The 20,484-nt window shown below is 33.6% G+C and overlaps 1 protein-coding gene across 3 annotated transcripts in view; it reads left to right on the top strand.

The window, feature by feature from the left end:
* The window catches only part of LOC118190710 (plexin-B-like), a 1,029,017-nt gene that overhangs the window by 355,462 nt on the left and 653,071 nt on the right, over positions 1-20,484 (top strand). For all 3 annotated transcript variants that reach the window (XM_085812956.1, XM_085812954.1, XM_085812955.1), the window contains one exon: positions 19,697-19,776. The gene's annotated coding sequence lies outside the window, so the exon portion shown is untranslated. The remainder of the gene's footprint in view (positions 1-19,696; positions 19,777-20,484) is intronic.

Raw genomic sequence — 20,484 nt, 5'->3', positions numbered from 1 at the left:
TGAATAAATATGCATTTCGCTTTCCGAAAGAAAATAAATATAACAAGGTCTCGGTCCGTTTAATAGCTTCATCTCATTTCTAGCAGTCGCTTTAAAAAAAAAAAAAAAAAAAAAAAAAACTTTTTTATTTTTTCGCTCTTCACAAATATGAAATCCCCCACCCGTCCATTTCCACTTCGATTGCGTTGCCACTACCTACCTTGGAAATTTACATCTGCAAATTGAAAAGAGCGATACATTTTATGGAAGGTATATTTTTTATTTATTTTATTTTGTTGTGGCAACTGGCAGTCTTCTTTTTCTCTTGTATGTGTAGAGGAGAAAATATTTCAGAGTATAACTAAGCTGATCAAAAAGAAACCGGACAAGGCCAACCAAATTTTGAAAACTCACGTAAATTAAATCTGGTCTGCATCCTTTTCAAAATAGTGCTTTTCTGCATTCATACACCGATGCCAGCCTTTGCACTATGATTGGAATTTTCTGTGGAAGCCATTGAACTGAAGTATGTCTTACAACCTCTCCGATTCGGCCACATTGTTCCCTCCGGAATCGAAATGGTAAAAATGGATACTTTGGATTTCAGCCTGAAAAATGGACATGGGCGATGAGTTGGGCGCCGAAATATAGCGAGCAAGGACTGGGTGATGATTTTCATTACAGTCAAAAACTATTGCAATTTAGGATGCGAATAGCCAAAAACTATTGCACTCACTTTCCGGTCATTGTGTTACCAAGGTCTTTTCAGCTACAAGATCCTTTCTCAACTGCTTGAAAATTTCATGTTCAAACACACATTCGTTGTTTAAACACCGAGGGGCGAACTGTTGATGCATGCACTAGCCCCTTCGTGCTGAAAAGTGTTTTCAAAGTAGTCTATGGAGACTATATTCTTGAACATATTTTTAACCAACCAGGAAAATCAACCAATTCTTTGCCGAGATTCAAACTATTGGGTGTGGCAATTATCAGCTTCACAGGCTAACTGCTTATACTATGACAGCCACGCACGGATGGGGCAGGCGATATTTTCGTATAATCTTCGCCTTTCTCCTAGTTTTGCTTCGTTTTATTGATATTCTATGGCATTTCTCTGGTTTCGTTTTGATCAAAGCAATACTTTTTTCAGTCTGACTGGGTAGGCCAGCTATCAGTAAAGCTGAAGTGACCAAGTTATTTGTAAAAAAATTATAGTTTTCCACAGGTTTTTCAGGGGTAAAAAGACTATCGCAAAAATGCATAAATCCACAACAGCGATTTAAAGAGTTTTGTTACGTAAATTTTAATTACGGTTATGTTTGTCAATTGATGGTACTTCACCTATGAGAGAAAACAAAATGAACCAAAATGTGTGTATTAAGAAGACGTCGGGGTCAGTGGTATTTTCATTTTAGAACAGCATTTCTTGGTGAATAATAAGATAAATTTTATTGAGAAAGTAATTACAATATGCTTAAAACACAAAAATTAAAATTATAATACTAATTATTACAAAAACAAACATAACTGAATGAACTTTATATATTTATTTTCGATATCAATGACTTCCCTGATGCTGAATTTGCGGGGTCAGATTAGTTAGATCGGGCGTATAGTTAATTGTTTTAAGACGAATTCAAGTGTCTAAATTTTCTGTAGTTAAGCTATTGCTAAAAATAAATTTCGTATGTAAAAATATTTGCTCGCATTTATAAATTGAACCGAATGGGAACAAAATGGCAAAGATATTTTTTTAGTTATGGTTTATGGATCGGCATTGCCAAACTTACCGATTTCTCCTTGAAATTATGTTACAAATTTTATTTTTTAAAAAAATGCGTGTTCGTTATTGTAACTTTGTAATTAAACAAAAATATTATTTTTATTATTTATTTTCAGTTTATTTTTATGCATTCTTCAAGTGCTGGTTTCATATTTATATTCTATAATTCTTTTAATATATTATACTTTATTTTCAAAACTCATGTGAGTCACTTGAAATTACGAAATGGGTCACTCAGTGACTCGCGGGTCACAGGTTGCAAAAGCTTAACTAATGCAATGACATGCTCAAACCTCTTGATTAGAGTAAAATTTGTAATTTTATCTAGGTTAGTTCAGATTACTGGAAGCAACAACAGTGAAATAATTTTATTTGGGAATTCTCTTTTTAATGTAAGAATACGATTTAATAAAATAAAATCATAAATTTGAAAACCCTTATTTATTTGAGCCGCATATTCTCTTGTCTCCATCTATTCCTAACCGGCTAATAGCCGAAAGTCGAAAACTGAAATTTACAAGACACTGGTAATTTGACATGGTCTTCAACTGTGAGGAAAAGGCAGCTACCGTCGTTAGCCAGAGTAACATAAACAGGAACCAATTTTTTTTAAAAAGGGTTCTTTCCTTAGGTATGTATCGCAGAACTTATCTAAATGTTTTAAGGTACGTCTCTCGCATTCTTAGCATGCCTTCGTGGTGTAGTGGTCAGCACGCTTGGCGCTTATTCGATAGGTTCGTAGATCCAGTCCCGGTGAGGGCATTGCTCATTTTTCATCTCTTTTGCTTTCAAAAAATACCTAATGTCTCTACAGTGGGACCCGAACTAAAAAAGGTGGTGGATGATGATTCTCCACCACCAGGATTTGGCGATTGGGTCCCCTCATACCTAGTCGCCCTTTAAAAAAGGGAGTATATAAAGTGCGTCTCCTGCCTTCTTAGCATACCTTCTTGGTGTAGTGGTCAGTACGCTCGGTGCGTATTCGAGAAGTCCATGGTTCGAATCCCGGCGAAGGCATTGCTCATTTTTCATACCTCCTGCTTCTAAATAACCTAATGTCTCTACGAGGTCACTGCCATGCTTTGCTTATTACCGACTAATAAACTGTATTAAAATCATTATTATTATGTGCTAAAATGGTATCATTTTATATTGTTTTATTTAACCGTTTGTTTTCAAGGAATGCCTCACTGAAAAGACTTTCACAGTATTGCTTTTCATTATTTCAAGGAATGCCTCTTTGCGTTAATGAGGGTATAAGCGGCTGTGCGATGCTTGTACCTTTCAGTGAGCTTTCACATGATCTGTATCCCCAGTGTAATTTAAATGTTAAATCTTATGTAAGTCTTCTAGAAATTTCCTTCCAAGGTGGCCTAATCATAAAGCTCACTCGACAAACAAATTCTTACTTTCTTCGCTTAGTTTCTTTTTTTCTTTTCTTTCTTTTCCTTCTTCTTCTAGGTGATGGTATTAAGCAGAGTGACTAAACGAGAAACTAAAATACGATCTGGGTTAAGAGCTTGTTTTCTACCTCGGCGCCATTAGACTACGATGGCGTATAATACTTTGGGTACAAAAAGCTCAGCGCACTTCTTGCGTGGCGCCGCATATAAATGTTATCTTTAGGCTGGATTCTATGTCTTGAGTTCACTTTGTAACTTTTCCCGCTGAGAGATGTTTCTTTTGCGAGTCGTTTTCTAGCATTTCCGCAGCCCATCCGTGAAGTGTGAAATAAATAATGGGATAGATGTTTTAAGTTGCTGTCTGAAGTATTTTAGTTTCGAAACTGGTAGATGTGTTATGGAAATCCCTTTCGAGAAATCAAATCGTAAATAATTAGAAAAAAATTAACGCAATTTGTGCTGAACATTGTTCTTTTGATTATAAATATCTCACAATGGTCAATAAATATTTTCACACAGCTTTTATTGTCCTCCGTAATTTTCTTCATACATTTTTTATGAAATTGTGTTTAAAAAATAGGTAAAATGTAGCCTGTCTTTAGGTCAGCATATTTTGAGAAAATATATCCTCTTTCGAAGTCCTTTACGAAAACCTTTAGAAGGAAAGGATTTTTTCGAACGGAAAATATTCTACATATGTTTGAGTTCTAATTAATTAAAACGTATTATATGACCGATATATGTATCGCGGTATCTACAGTTTTTTTTTTCGACCTGTTTACAATATTTTAACATATATTTACAGAAAATGTAACACACCAACACATAACTTAATTAAATTAAGAAAACGCATTAATTAAATACAAAAATTAAAAATAGCCCAAAGGAAAAAAATTATCCGCATATTTCGGTGTGTAAGCTGAGAATTTTTACCAAATTTTTCACTAGTATATTCAGATTATATGCAGTTTCAAAATGATGTGCAAATAGGTTGATTACAAATAGAATATAATTATTCACGTGCTCCGTTTTTAAGCACTACACGTAAGGAAAGTATGCTTTCGTGGAGGACTTTCTAAGGAAAACTGTTTCGTATACAAGTGACATATGGGGAAAACCATGAATTCGCCCATGCAGTCAGCCCGTTCGTGAAATAGAATATTATAGTTTCAATAATTGAAAATATCGATGTCCGGTTAGGAATTTTCGAAGTTTTTGATTGAGGCAGGTCTGAATGAGTGTTATTGATTTCCATTTCATTAAGAGCATTGTTGTAATCCGCCTCATAGATAATATCATCTTCTGTTCCGTCCATGCCATTCCGCAGCCAAAGTGATAACGTTTGTTTTAAAATTAACAGAATACGCAGTTATTTTTTATCTGGACATCTTTCACTAAACAGCAGAAATAAAGGATGTTATTTTACTCGTGAAAGGGAGTACGTAACTGAAAGAAGAAAAAAAGAAGTCTCGCAACTATGTGAGAACGATTACTTAAGATTATTGAGGAGTAAAGTAAAGTTCGCCATTTGATAATTTAGTCAATTGACACCATGGCTGAAGTGCCAAATGACGCGTATGCCCTCAGTAGGAACCACTGAGGAAGAGAAACTTTTGCCCCTCCTGAATGCGTTCCTTTTTAAAATGATTTCATCCTCGTTTATCAAATGGAAGCTAAAGATTTTTTTAATTACAGCGTTGCGCGCAGTGGTATTCTCTAAAAGGGAGGGATGTCCCGTGGGAACTTTTAAGGGAAATTGTCTCTCATCCATGTATCCCATCCATGGGGAAAACCATGAAAGCGACCAGTCCGTTAGTATGGATTCGAACCCCGGACTAAACTACCAGGGTTCAGCGACTTTACCGCTTCGCCGCGTTGGGCCGAAGGTGAATATTAACACTTATTTCAGCTTCTCTGGTAAGTCTAACGAAGTAAGATTATCATTTATTTGCACTTATTTTGATGTATAAAGCTGTATAGGACGATTTTAAATCCGACTTGTACAAGTGTTTTTTAACTTTGACTGACTTTTCACAGTAAAATCTTGCCTCTTATCTTATACAAGGATTGGCTAATATTTGGAAATGTATTCTAACAAAAAAAAAAAAAAAAAAAAAAAAAAAAAACTTTGTATAAAAGGCAAACAAGTATTTACATGACTTTATGTTATCACTTATAAGAGAGTTTCTTAAACGGTGGATCACGACCCTAATTGGGGTCGCGGAACCTGCAGCAGAAGGGTCGCCAGAAATTTTAGCAATTTTGATATATATTTAACTTATTATAATAGTTTTACAATTACCAAATAATTTTACACAATGTATCTGAAAATAGATAAAGATAAGACAATACAGACAAAGAAAAAACGAAAATGTTTAGACGCACTTTCTTATAATAGAAACGTTCATTTTACTTCAAAATTTAAAGTTAATAACCTAAATTTGCAATAGTATATTACAGTACAAGTGAAGAAACTGTGGTTTCACTCACGCGTGTGTCGGATTTGCGCAATAGTTATGGTGGTCCCACAAAATTTTCGATAATGTTATGGGGTCTCCACACCAAAAAGTTTAAGAAACCGTAACGTGTAGCGTGTGTTTTTAAGCTTCATTTTAAAATAAACGCTGGATTTGATATCAGAAATTAGAATAATTACTTAGCGAATGTAAGTGACAAAATTGTAGTTTTTATCTTCCATGTTAAATCCACATATTGAGTTCTCCCCTTAAAACGCTCACAAACAATATATTTCTGAAACAATTTTCATGTTGAGTAATATTTCCCACGAATTTCCCAGATTAGAATCAGTCGATGGCTCATTTACAGGAAATAAGAAATAAAAATAAAAAAGTATAAAATAACAAAGAAACCCTAAAAAAATCTCATTAACGATGTTAGCAGTATTCTTAATGATCTTCGGTTTGCTGCTTATTTATAGACTCAGGATGCCAATAGCAATTGATAGATGTTCGTAATGTAAAGATACTCCCTAGCTCCGTCTGGATGAATCTTAAATTGGATGTTTGGGATCTGTGGAAGATGGATCTCCTGCGCAAGTTTTTAGGAAGGAAATCCTTTTTTTCATTAATGTTCTTTTCCTTTTAAATTGGTTTAAGTCCTGTTTAGGAGATTTTCTGGTGCTTGAAGCGCTAAATTAAAGTTATGTTGCTATGTTGTCTTTTCAAGTGCTTGCGCTAAGTAGCATGAATGTTTTCGTAGTTTTTGTTGGAAGAGTAATTGTAACCCAGGATTCTTACCCCTAAATTCTGAGCAGAATGTACTTGAGTAATGGAGTGAAAGCAGAAAAAGACGTATATTTCTATCTTGGTAGTATTAAAAATTTTAACGATATTTTTAGGATACTTTTTTGTGGGGGGGCGGGGGTTAATTTTTAATGGCATAAAACATCTATGCTGTCCGTTTAAAGAAAGACATGCCTAATTAATATCAAAAAATTGCAAAATGTCAAATACATGTATTTGATTGCGGCACACCTATATCCTACTCATGGCACACCAGTGTGCCGCGGCACACCGGTTGCGGAGCACTGATATAGACCATCATCATCATAAGGGCAAAGCCCCGATCTTCCTAACCGGCACAACTCCGCCGTATGATCAAGTAGGACTGGCCAGACAAAGCAATTGTAAGAAAAAACGTATAAAGTCCAAAATGAGTCTCAGCGCCGAATTCCAATCCTATCTTTGTTCCTATTCATAATCTTCATTATTGTCTCTTCAAAATCTTTCAAATTTGAATAGTTCCTTTTAAAATCTTTCTTAAAATTTCTGTCTTGCACTCCGGGTTAATTTATTCGGGAAAGCAGTCAGAAATGCGGCAGGTTTTTCTTCTCACGGTTTTGTCAAACATCACACTTTTAAGGCGGCTATCGGATACATATATTTTGCATCACAGCCACTCCAGTCTGCTGACCTGTCATGTCTGGCTCCTCCTTCTGGTGAGGATATGTTACGCATTATGATTTCCTTCACCTGATTATTTCCAAGTGTAGAAACATTAGGTTTCTTAGAACTGGAAACGTAAAAAATAGCTAGATTTCGCCGGATTAGAACCACCGATATTCTGGTTGCTAAATGGACGTGTTACCACTTACATCACGACAGGATTCACGGAGGAATGCGGGGAGACTGAGAGGCGTAATTCTTTCTCTACTTTTTCTATAGTTTGCAGTGACCACATTAAAATAGGCTGGGAATACTTCATAAGAATAATAAGCATTAAACTATAAAAAATTAAGCGTTAAATGCCCTTCAGAAAATATAATAATATTAGTAATCATGTAAGTAAATTTCAAAATTATTTTTTGATGCCAAACAGAAACATGCTAGTTTCCACAAATTAATTCGTTCTGATTTTATAGATGACTGTACTTATCTGTTTTTTGCATAATGTTATGTTGCGTTAGAATGGCATTACTCATTTAGGCAGCCTGCTGATTGGACAGCAATAACGGCTGTTGACCTTTCTTGGATCTATAAGTTATTTAAAAAAAAAAAAAAATGGGTTGTATATTGTTTACCAGTGTAACAAAATGAGCGATTTTTTAAAAAAATATGTACCTACTTATATAGGGATTTTATCTTTAATGATGCATATGATTAATGATTATATAACATTTTAATTTTCATCATTAATGTGCATAATGTAAATAATAATACCGTTGCTACAGAATACCGTTTATAGGCCACCTAACGTTTCTAATCAGCATGTATGAAAGTCTGCGGTAGTTCCTGAAACCTCTATCAGACCTGGTAGCTATCCTCAACTGTTTATCAAAAGAAACATTTCCAGGAATCTTCACTTCCAGCAGATTTGATTGGTTGACCCACGCGAAGACCTTCAAAAGTATAGTCCTTTCTTCCTCTCCCGCGAGATAGAAAGTTGCAAGAGAAACATTTTCTCCAGCGTTGTAAAAAATGTCCCGATTACGTACGCCCAACAAATCGCTGAGAAGGATACAAACCTCTTAGTGAAACTAATCCTGGTAGAAACACATTTCTTGAAAAAGTTTTTTTATATCGTCACTATATGTATAACCTCATTACACAGCGACGTGATGGAGTTCCTGTTTGGGTGTGTATCATGTGATTAGCAGGAAACGCATAAAACATTTGTAGTATCTGAGAAAACTTGGTTAGTGCCAAGTTCTTTTCGCGTATCATTTATTATTGTATGGCCAATATTTTTAAATATACAATATTTTAAAATTTTGTGAATCATTTACAGTAAGTAGCCTGTATATATTTTCCGTACTTAAATATTTTGAGTTTCACATGCTCCTTGTCAAATGTATGTGAGTGATCTATATACCTTTATTTTGAAATCTGTTCATATGCACATATTGGCATGACGTTATAATCTATTTGTATAGCATTATAATCAACCTGTGTGTAATACTCGAAATATATAATAATCTAATTTTTATAATAATATTATGATTCTTTTTAACCAATATTTTTGTAACACTTCCCGAGATCTCGATGAATATAAAGCTTATTTATGGACCAAAACAAGACGAGTTTGGGTTTGGATTTATTGAATTATAACAAAGCACATAAATGCAAACTGCCTAATAGGAAGGAAACCTTTGTGAGGCCTTTCTAAGGAAAACTGGCTTGTATTTATGTTACGCATGAGGAGAGCTACCAAATGTACATGCAGCCAGTCCATTTGAAAGAATTTGAATTGGAACTACCTGTGTACAAAGTGTAACTGGGCCTTTGTTGCCCAGAAAAATTTTAATTTCACTGTAGCCTTATAAGACTTTTTAAGTAAGGTGAGCAATTAAAATGTATCATTAATCACCAAAAAATATTTGAATGATTGCTATTGAAGTAAGAATTAAAATTGATTTGACTTAAATGTATGCCATGTAACTAGCTTGAAATAACTAAACTATATGTAGGTCAACTTCATTTCGTTGCATTGCATATGCGCCACCTCTTTCAAAAGGGTATAGTTTTTCAAAATTAATATAAGAAAGGACCTGGAAAGATTTATATCCTTTGTACTGAGGAGATTCTTTATTTTTTTTTAACAGGATCGAAGCTCTTATCTTTTTAATTTATATTTTTTATAAAAAAGCGTTCCTTTTATGTTTGTGTTTCTGCTGTTACGAAATAGATATTTAACCGGATATGATAAACGATCTCGAGTTTTATTAGATACGCGCTTTAGATTTCTGGATTGCAGAGCAGAGAAAACAAACAGAAACTCGAGATCTTCTCAACGAACTCTTCCCAAGTCTTAAAACAAGCATCTTTTATGCATAAGCTACTGGAACGCCTCCAATTCTGATCACGAGTAACTTTTCCGCGCTTTCTTTTAAATTGTGCTCGATAAACATGTGGCTGCAGCATTGTTTACTAAGCCCACGGCCTTTTCTCAGATCTCATCCACGTGTTTGTCGGAATATATTAAACGACCTGCTTACGTATGCTTGCTGTTCCGTATGTAAATTTCAGAGTGATTACGGATATTTGAAGAGTAATTTAATTGCCATGGAGCTGAGCATTCGTTAAATATTCTGGATTCCTTCCTTTTGCTTCGCTGATTTGTTGATATCCCTGCTCAGAAGTCGATATAGTATAATAAGTATTGTACTTTACATTGCTTCATACATAAATATTTTATTAGGGTATTGATGCTTTGCTTTTGAAGATGCAAATCAGCATGATCATTAAAATCTTCTAAATAAAGTAAGAAATGAGTTCTGTTCCATATTCGAATTTGAAGTGTTTGGTTCAATTTCATTAGGAGACTTCCGAAAATTATGAGATCGTTGGAAGTTCTGTGGTTCGAGGTGATATTAGTCTGTGAAAATAATCGTCTTAGAGGATTATATTACTGATGTATTTTTTGTATTCTAAGAAATCCAAAGCAAGTCGGAGAAGTTCGCTGTACATAGGATGATCAAGCTAAGCGCGTAGAAACTTCTGGGAGAGGTAGGTTGCACAAAGAAAAAAAAATATTGGAATCATATAGCAGTGCCAGATCGGAAGAAGAATGCATTTTCATGTGTTCGTCATGGCTGAGGCATGGTATTTGGGCATCAGTAAGTGTAGCATGGCGGCCCTTTCATTTAATCTGCGAGATAGCTGGACTTACAGTACTTTGATTTCATCTTCTGAGGTTGCAACAAAGGGATACATCAAGGGATATTCTCAAGTAAATGATAAGGACCTCGTAATATATATCTTTCACTGCTTTGGAAGTCCTCAACACTACAAGAACTTTTCAAAATGTGCGTGATTCACTGACAGAAATGTATTTTACAGTTTCGTGGTTCCGAGATTGAACAGCTTCTTTAATATCAGTGCATTTCGCTAATGTCTTGTTGAGCAGTAGAAACAGTTTTTTCCCTTGCCTTTTCATTTCTCGTCTTTTGTCTTCACTAATGCATAAAAATGGCGCTCCTGATCCTGCATTCCTATGTGATTTAGATTTGTCTTTGGATAGCCTACTTCTCCCAGAATTTTAAACACGCTTAACTGAATAACTCTGTTAAGTAACGAAATGACCAGTTGTGAGTGCGCTATTCTTTGTAGTAATTGATTGTATTTTTGGATTGTTCTATATAATTCTTATACGAGATTTTGCATTTTAGTGGATAGTTATGTAACGCTTCTGCACTGAATAAATAATTTATTACAAAATCATACCACTGTCTTCGCTTCCAAAGAGTTATAGATTAATTAGTCTAACAAATTTTCTCACTAATGTTCTGATTTGGGAACATTTTCTATACTCTTGTTTTTTATCCATTGAACAAATTTTAATTAACAATTCATTTATTTTAACTTCTATCTAAAATTTATTTTAGTTGTTTCTGCAACTGATAATTAAAGTAGTTTGTCTCGGCAGATATATGTGTTATTATTATTATTTATAATTTATCTTGAATACGGAATTCTAGGAATAATTTGATTTATTTTAATTTTTAATTTTAGAAGCCACAGTAATTAAAAATTGAAAATAAATTTAATTGGTAGTTGCTTTTATTTTAGTAAAAGAGAGAAAAGGAATTAATGAATATACAGTACAAATAAAGACTGCGTATTAGATGCATGTGTTCTGTGTTCTCAAACGGGGATACACCTTCCCTCCCAAAAATGGATTAACTGCACATGTGGAGAATGATGATTAGTCTTCCTAAATGGAAGCTGGAGATAAATACATTGTGATCCTTGATGAAGCATGGGTGTACCTAAATGACTGCGTAGAGACATTAGATAATTTTTTGAAGATGAAAAATATGCAACGCCTTCGCCGGGAATCGAACCGCGGACCTCTCAATTACGCGCTGAGCTTACAGACCACTACAGCACCAAGGCTTACTAAGAAGGCGGCAGAAATACATATACTTCCCCTTTTTAAAGGGCGACTATGTTTTTTAGGGAACCCAGTCGCCAAACCCTGGGTGAGTAGAATATTCATCCAACACCCTTTTAGTTCGGGCGCCACTGTAGAGACATTAGGTATTTTTTGGAAGCAGGCAAGATGAAAAATATGCAACGCCTTCGCTTGGAATCGAACTGCAAACCTCTCAATTACGCGCTGAGCGTGCAGACCACTACACCACGAAGGCATACTAAGAAGGCGGGAGAAATACCTTATAACTGCAATAAAAACGATCTGTTTATTATCGAAAGCGAAGAGAAAAATTATGCAAACCTATTTCTTTGAATGCGAAGAACGTTTCAGCAAGGAATTTATAATTGCCGCCGGATTCTCTTACAGTGGGAAATTTAAAACTACAAGAGGGGGAACAAAGTGTTAAAATCAACTTAACGTATTATCAACAGAAAGTTTTACGTCCGATATTTACAGAAAGATTTCCATTTCTTTATCCCATTGACTTCCAGAGAGTGAAACTTTCTCAAGACAATTTAATAAGTCAGACTTCGAAAGCATACACTGCATTCCTTTAAAAAATGAAGACTGATATAAGTATTGTATGTGTACCTTTTCAACATATTCCCTAAAAGTGCCTTGACACTTCACCTATTGTGCTTCTGATCTCTTGGAAAAAGTTCTTTTTAAGTGTAAACGCACCATTATTGATGGTCTCAAAGCAATGAAAGAAGAATGGAAATCAAGCACCTAGAAATTTTACAAAATCTTCTTCTAGCATGAAAATTACGATGCAGATTTATAGTCCAGAAAAAACGGTAGCAGATCTAACATTTAAAAAAGTACTCTTTACGCTTTAGCCATTAATTAAACGGCCCCGAAATGGTCCTAAAAATGTGCAAACGCTTGAAAGAACGGTTTGCAGCGTAAAACGCCTGTTCCATCAACATCAAAGCAGATAGACGTGGTAATTTGTCCTTTAGCTCTATCGGTTAGGAGAAAGACAACTAGTGGCTACCAAAGTTTTATGCATCATAAGGTCATCTAAAACCATTCATTCATTCAATTATACACATAATTTGCATGCTGTCACTCGGCTGTCTGGTCCCGATTTCATCTGTCAGCACCTGTTATCTTTCCAAACTAATACAAATGCCCTGCTAAGCTAGTGTATGTTGCAAGCAATTGGATACAAATGCGGCTAATTGTGTCACGTTTTAAGCTTATTAAAATCATCCAAAACCCAATAGAATGTCATTTCAAACTGTGTTTTATTTTGCCTACAAAATATCAATGTAATAGTCTACTTTTTTTTCTCTCATTTCCAACTTTACTTTGATAAGAAGTAAGCTCTGCTGGATTCCCAAAACATTTTCAATCCCACTGTTCCTAATGCGCATGCGTCCATGCTCTCAAAATTCCTTTTCCTTTGTTACCGTATCTGCAGACCTTAAACGCAGTTTCTCAGACACTTTCCACCACGAAATTTGCATATTCTTCTGAACCTAACAGTGTGCCATAGCGAAGGCAGAGTGAAATACAAAGAAGGAAAGCTGGGCAATGTACGCGAAATAAACTCTGCGGGGTATACTCAGAATATGCAATTTTTGTACCCAGGTGTTTCGCCAGCTATTTATCGCAGGGAAGTGACTAGGAATAAATTTTGGAAGCAAATTCATTTTTATTCGAAATCCTGTCACGTCACTGAACGATGGAAGAAAAGTAACCGCATGATAAATAGGTATGTGTATTTGCTGATGAAAAGTGTGTGAGTGACAAATACGACGGAGATTCTGTTTTAAACTTTTTAGGTTTGCTAAGCATTGATGAGGATATATTACATATTGTATAACTGTTCGTTAAATATTTGTTAGTTAATTAAACGTACGCTTTCTTATAATTTTATGAAACCTGGCAACAATTCGACTGCCAGAAAGGATTGTTATAATCTTCTTTAGAAGTCTTAAAGCTGCTGCTTTGATTCAGTTCACAGGAATATTGATTTAATATCCTGAATAAATGATAATAATATTAATACGTTCGAGTATAAATTGAATTTTCATAGCATATCGAATAACAGAGCTACCATTTTTACTTTCGACATTAATATTACCGAATGGCAACACTTTAGAAGAAATGAAGGAGAACAAAATTTATTTTTGCTTGGAGTCAGATAAAGAAACATGGCGGATTGCAGGTGATTTTAAAAGTAGATAATTCTAAGTAAGATATTTGTTTGTATATAATAAAATGGGTGTCTCCGCTTGGTTAGCGATTAAGCGATACGAAATGCGGTAAGAATCTTATAAATATTTCGTAATTTTGATTAATTCTTTTATATTCGTTATATTTAATTTTCAAAAATTTTCTTTTATATTAAATTCAGAATTCCAAATTCCTTTTCAAGCGTATTACTCAAAGCGTTCTAAATTATTTTATATTATTTGTTTGAATTTAGATAAAATTTTAAATATGAGCAGAATTATCGGCTACCTTTCTTAATATTTCTATTATTTAATAGAAATAAAACATGCAGTTTGCTTCATTAGTAGGTGATTTAGAATGACACGTCACAAACTTTTAATGATCGAATTTAACGGGGAAGACATGCATTATTTTATTATCGCTTCTAAATTTTGTGTGTGCTTGAATTCATTAAAAGATTTGATTCAAAATAAGTAGAGAAATCTTCTTTCCGTCGTTTATTTTTTTTTTTTTCTTTGATTAGGAATTTGCAAACACATTACTCTTCGTAAGAAAAGCAATATCGATTATCGTTTATTTCGATATGCATTTATTCGGGCGATGATTTTGATGAGATCTTAATGAAAAGCGTTAAACCTTGTTCGAGTTTGATGGGAGAAAGAAAAACATCAGAAAGAACATCACCTTTTCTTCATCAGTGTTTTCAATCCATTTCTCCCATCTTCATCGGGAGGCTGTGATTGGCTGGGTAGTCAGCGTCAGAAAAGATGGAGAGACTTGATTGATTGCTTTTAATACTGGCATGTCTTCCAGTTGGACATTTCATTCAGTACGAGAAAACCATTTTGGTGTGTCATCGATATTTCATCCAGAGTTTTCTGCCTCGAAATCATTATCATCTTGAGCATTTATCAACGATTTGTATTAAGAATGTCTCTCAACTGTCGATCAAAAATGTGGAGAATTTTATCTAATTTGTACTAAAAACTGATTATTAAAAGATTTTATTTGTTATAAATGTTGTTAACATATATAATCAGCTCCCAATCACCCGTGAACGGGTTAATGGAGACCTGCCTAAAAATATTTATTCATTACCGAACAGTGGAAAAATTAATATCACAAACCATCAGCATAAAATAAAGCTGTCTCCAGAAACTACAAAATAAAAAGAAATGTGTCAGGTAAAGAAAAATGGTAGCATTTGAGAGTTATTTTAATTCATAGCAGTACGTAATTTAATTATAGGTAGTTCGGAATGTATAAAATTATACCAAAAATATATTAACCGGTTATTTTACTCGAGTATGATATACGTTATAATTCTCTAATAAATATTGTTCTTTAACGCCATTTAGAACTTAAGTTCTATATCTCTAATCATGCTTATTCTGCCGTTATTTACAATGCGTTCTATTTGGGGGAGGGGAGAAATCGGATTAATTGTGACTTTTGAGTTGCCCATGGTCGTTGCATGTAGTATTACTCCTAGTCAGGAGTTCTCTGTATTGATTTAAACAACCAGATTATTGTTATTATTGGTATTATCTTTATTGTTGTTTTTGTTGCTTATTGAATAGACTTAAGAAGACACACGAACGCAGATATAACTTAGAATTTTTTACTTGTAATTATATTCACAGATATGCCTTACGTTATAGATATATAAATATAATGCCCCTACAAAATTAAAATTAAAGTAACATTCTTATGCATTAGCTTTCAGTGTACAACCTTTTTACGTTATACAGCGCTTGTACGTACATACAGCTCTTTAATGCTTCGTATAACTTAGTTGCCTAAGTCTCTGATTACGGGTTTTTGAATGCCACCAGCACTATTAAAATACAAAAATCTTTGAGACTTCATTTTAGGAAAGAGTTGTTTTCAGGTGCCAGATTTGGAGAATGTGAGTGGTTGAGAATATTTACTTTTCTGCTTGACATTGCTAGACGAGAAAATAATTGTGTGATACGTATTTTTATACAGTAGAAATCAGTTATTCGATGGAGTTTTACCTGAGCAAAACCTCTGAATTCTTTTCAGAACTCAGTTCATTACGTTTTTATAAAACATGCAGTTCATCATCTGTCTCTCAGATAAACATTTCACATGAAGTATCCCTACCAAATTAAAAACGGTCATGTGATGAATTGAATCGTGATGGCACATTGTCGTGCAGAAGAAACCAATTACTAGATTTAGCCTTTTTCAGACCTAACGCTTTGAATTCTCTTCAGAAATATGCAAAGCACCATGTGGACTTCAGAAGCAAATTTCTTACGAATTATCGCTTTTCAATCAAAAAAGATCACCAATATAGTTATTTTCACGAGATTTTTGAAACCAAAGTTTCTGTCCTCGAAAGAATTTTCTTCCATTTCAAGATCATGATTACCTTTTTGTTTCAGAATCATGAGCACATGTTTCATCTTTTTTCTCAAATTTATTTGAAAAAGTTCGCAGTTTTTCCCGCTTTACTCCAAACTTTATTGCTATTCTTTTCCTAGCTTTCAAATCCATGACCTTCTACACTTGACCATGAAAATTTACACTTGACCGAGGCAAAAGATTAATTGAATAGAAAATTCTATCCATAGACGGACGATATTTTGCCAAATGTTAGTTGAGATATCATAGTAATAATTGCTGATAGTTATTGTTTGGCAGGTTTGCTGTAATTTATTAAAAAAAAAAATTCCCAAAAACCTTGTGGACGCACTGTTTATTTTAAGTCTAGATTCTAAAATTAATTGTGTTCCTATTATTGTAATATTCGCACATTCCTAATTATTAACAACTTATTTCATCTTATTCTCGAGAATAACCTTGGATCATTTTGTTGTTGTTATTATTGTTATTATTATTATTTCCATTCACCTGTTTTCCGGAACCTCCAGTGATTTCTTACCAAATTTCTCTGGGCATACCTTAGTTTATACATATGTGCATATATTGTAATAATGATAATTAATCTATGAAATCTATTTGTGTGTAGAATTGAGTTTATTATTTAAATTAGCGCAAGTAAATTTCCATTAAGCACTACAATAACTTACGCCCCCAGACAAATTAAATAAATAATTAAATAAAATTTTAAATTGTGTTAATAGATATAATCTCTTCTGCCTACATAAGATTTAAGAAACTTCCGAGAGAAATTTAACACATTTCTTTTAATTTGCATAAATTAAATTGAAATTAATTTTTCAATGCTCGAGTTTTGTACAGCTACTATTTTCAGTCTCGACATGTCGTAAGAAATTCATGGCTTTTTTTAACTCTAGATTTCGTGTAAATAATAAATGTAGATCAAAATAGCAAAACTATAGGCTTAGTACTAATTGTTGGAAACTATAGAAATGGGATTTCTTCTAACTGCGTTTAGGATATTACATTACTGTACTCCCCGCTGAACGTACAGAGTTATAACATTCGTAAAATTAATATAAGTAAATGCAGAATATAGAGTAATGCTAATAATTGCAGCTAACGGATTAGTTCGAGACTGCTGCACATAGTAAAGTATTGCAAAGCAAATAATAACTGTGCGTACAAATGATATTCTGTACTAAGGTAAAGTTCTGTACGACTGTAGTTTAAAAAAAACTGTTAATTTCATAAATTGTGGTAATTACATAATGATCATAAAATTATCATATGAATATTTTATAATTTAATAATATATTAATAAGGTATATTCCTTAAAAATTAAAACATATAAATTATTAAGAAATACGTTTATTGCTTTTGTATCACTTTGTTAAGTAACTACACTTATAGCCTGAAAGATAAATTAAAAATCTTATAGAATCTCGAATGGCAGCACTTTTTGTTTGAAAAGCCTTCTTCTTTTATTGATACGACATCCTAGGGTAAGCTTAATACCCTCTTCCACTCCGTTGTCCATTTCACCAGTTTTCAAGTTGGTAATTTTAATTATGTTAAAAAATATACTTGAACAGTTGAAACCTGAACATTCCTCTGACTCATTTCCACTATAGTCTAGTTACATTAGAATAGACACTTCAAGGTTGCTCTACCCGCCCGGTTTATTTTGTAACCGTGGTAACAGTAAAGTTGGTCGAGTTCTTCGTCTCCTTTTTTCCCCTACTTCATTTTCTGTTATTGAGTTTCGCTTTGCGAAAAGCGCGGAATGAAAGTTACTTGAACTATATAATCTCAAATGAGGTGGAAAAAATAAGTGCTGAGTGATGGTGACGACACGTTTTACGATCGTAAACGGGGAGGGTTAGAAAGACCTTGAAATGCTTATTTTGAAGGATCAAACTATAGTTCGTTGTTAAATTTTTAAATGTTAAAGATGAATTCCTTCATTCGACCAATATGATCAGAAAATTTTATGCGGTTAATTTTAATGTATTTGACAATATTATTCTCTTTATATATAATACATTTTTTAAATTATGTCGCTCTAAGCCATCAATGTTTACAGCATCAAAGATTTTTCTTAGGATTTGCCTTACAGAATACCTTAGCTAAGGTATAGGTTTCAGACCCATACATAAGTTTCGTATTGTTACATGGAAGAAAAAAGGTTATAAGTCTCGAAATGGATTTTGCTATACCGCGTGGACGATAAATATCCGCGTAGATTTACATAATGTGACGTCCAAAATATTGCAGAGATTCTGCTGTAGACGGTTCTACGTTATAAAGGTTGGTCAAATCTTAAATAATTCAAACGTAAAACCACCTCACGATATATTAGAAATCAAATCTTAACCATCTATTACATAGTTTACCACCAATAAAAAGCGTCGTCTCTACGACGAAATAAGCCGCACTGGTAGAACATGTACATAGCTAGTAAAATATTGAATTCTGAAAGATTCTGACAGTTCGCGTGTACCCTGTGACATATTTTTATGAATAACTTGAAAAATGATGCACTTTATCATTTTAATTTTTATAACCTGCCAAGTTATTCGAAAGGCTGAAAGGCGAAAGAAATATGTTCACTTTATCGATAGATGATCTTATCTTAACGTTTTTATACATTGTAGTTCTTTACACTGTAGACTGAAAAGCTATCGCTCAAGCAAAAATTTAATAAAGTGTTATTAAGCATAGTTGGTCATCGATTCGCCTTCTCCGATATCTTCTGAATTCTAGGATGCTATATTTGATGTCATGCACTTTGAAAATGATTTTGTGTAAATTAAATGTAGAGTTTGGTTTCGTTTAGCACTTCAGGAATTTGTTTTTTATTTCATATTTTTATTTAAAGATTTTTTGTATATTTTTTAGTTTAATGAATTGGTTTATGGTCATCTGTATGTATTCAATTAATATTTAATTTTATATTCCATCATGTAAATAATCACAAACATTCTGCACTTTCGTATAAAAGTTTGTAGATTAATTTATGTTGTTTGTGTAAAAGGTGTAACATTTTACCATATTAGATTTTTTAGTTTAATAATTATTAAATATCGATTTTAGCATCAGCATATCGAAAACGCTTTATATTTAGCTTTATGAAGGAATCTATTTCGCATGATATTTTGTAGTTTATTATTCTCTTATTTGGGAAAACATTACCAGTTGACCCATGGTACATTACTGGTGTCCTCTATAATTTTACCTATACCTGTGTCAGCACATTTCTCCCCCCCCCATCTTATTATCTAGAAGAGTCTAAATCACCGGATTTTGTGTGCTGTCGCTAAGATATTTTCCTGCCCCATGCGGTTAATGTCATGATAAGAGCTATAATTTCTTTTTTTCTTTATGTATTTTTACAAAATTTCAACTATTTTGAACCGTTCTTCTTAAAAATTTTGCAAATTCCTAGATTTTGCGATATGTATACGTAAATTTGTTTATAAATTATTAATATGAGTTTATCGTTTCGAATACTATTTTAATACCTCTGATTTGCGTTACGTTTCGAGCATGACACTAATGGCAATAATTTTATTCTTTTTAGAAACTTTTGCTGCTGATATTTCCTTGAGAGAACTTCTCGAGACTTGTGATTGAAAACCGAATTAGAAAAGGCCTTCAGTAGTAAGTGCTCATTATATTATTTTTAATGTTATTTTCCAATTAGTAATAGTTTTATGTAGATGTAGAAAATCATTTAATCGTTTTCTTTCCTATATGTTTTTCTGTTGATTCAAGAAAATACCCTTTGAAATATCAGAATTAAGAGTATAAAAATAGTATGTACAGTAGATCTTCAATTACCGGAATCAATTCGACGGAACCCCATTCAGATAATCAAAAATTCAGATAATTGGATTTTTTCCGAAGAAATGGTCTACGTACAACTTAATTAACTACTGTATGTACTGTATATTGAAAACGGAAGAAAAAAAACTATTCTAAAAGAAGAGATTTTAGTTAATTAAAATGAAAAGACAACACTTTTACGTTTTACGTACATGTTATATAGCGTACTGTACAGTACTTACAAGTGCTGAAAGTCATTGCTTGCTGAACATCTCAGTCAAAGTAGGCTGTTTGACTATCTTCATCCGTTTTCGGGCAGCCAAGTCGCGCATCCGCTTGACCATGAGAAGTCACATGTGGTCACACTCGGGCCGACACTCCATCCACTTCAACGCAGTTTCAAAGCCGGCGAACGCTTCACTAGCTGATGGTCCCGTGTCTGCTTCAACTTCGACATTAAGGTCATCTTCTTCCTCGACACTTTCTTCTCTCACACTTTCAATAAATTCATCATCATTTAGAATTTGAAACCCAGGGTCTGAG

This window comes from Stegodyphus dumicola, chromosome 3 (genome assembly GCF_044657685.1).
Source record: "Stegodyphus dumicola isolate Sdum_Otavi_A_Nest chromosome 3, ASM4465768v1".
NCBI classification, from domain to species: domain Eukaryota; kingdom Metazoa; phylum Arthropoda; class Arachnida; order Araneae; family Eresidae; genus Stegodyphus; species Stegodyphus dumicola.
This window is presented reverse-complemented; position numbering and strand designations above follow the sequence as displayed.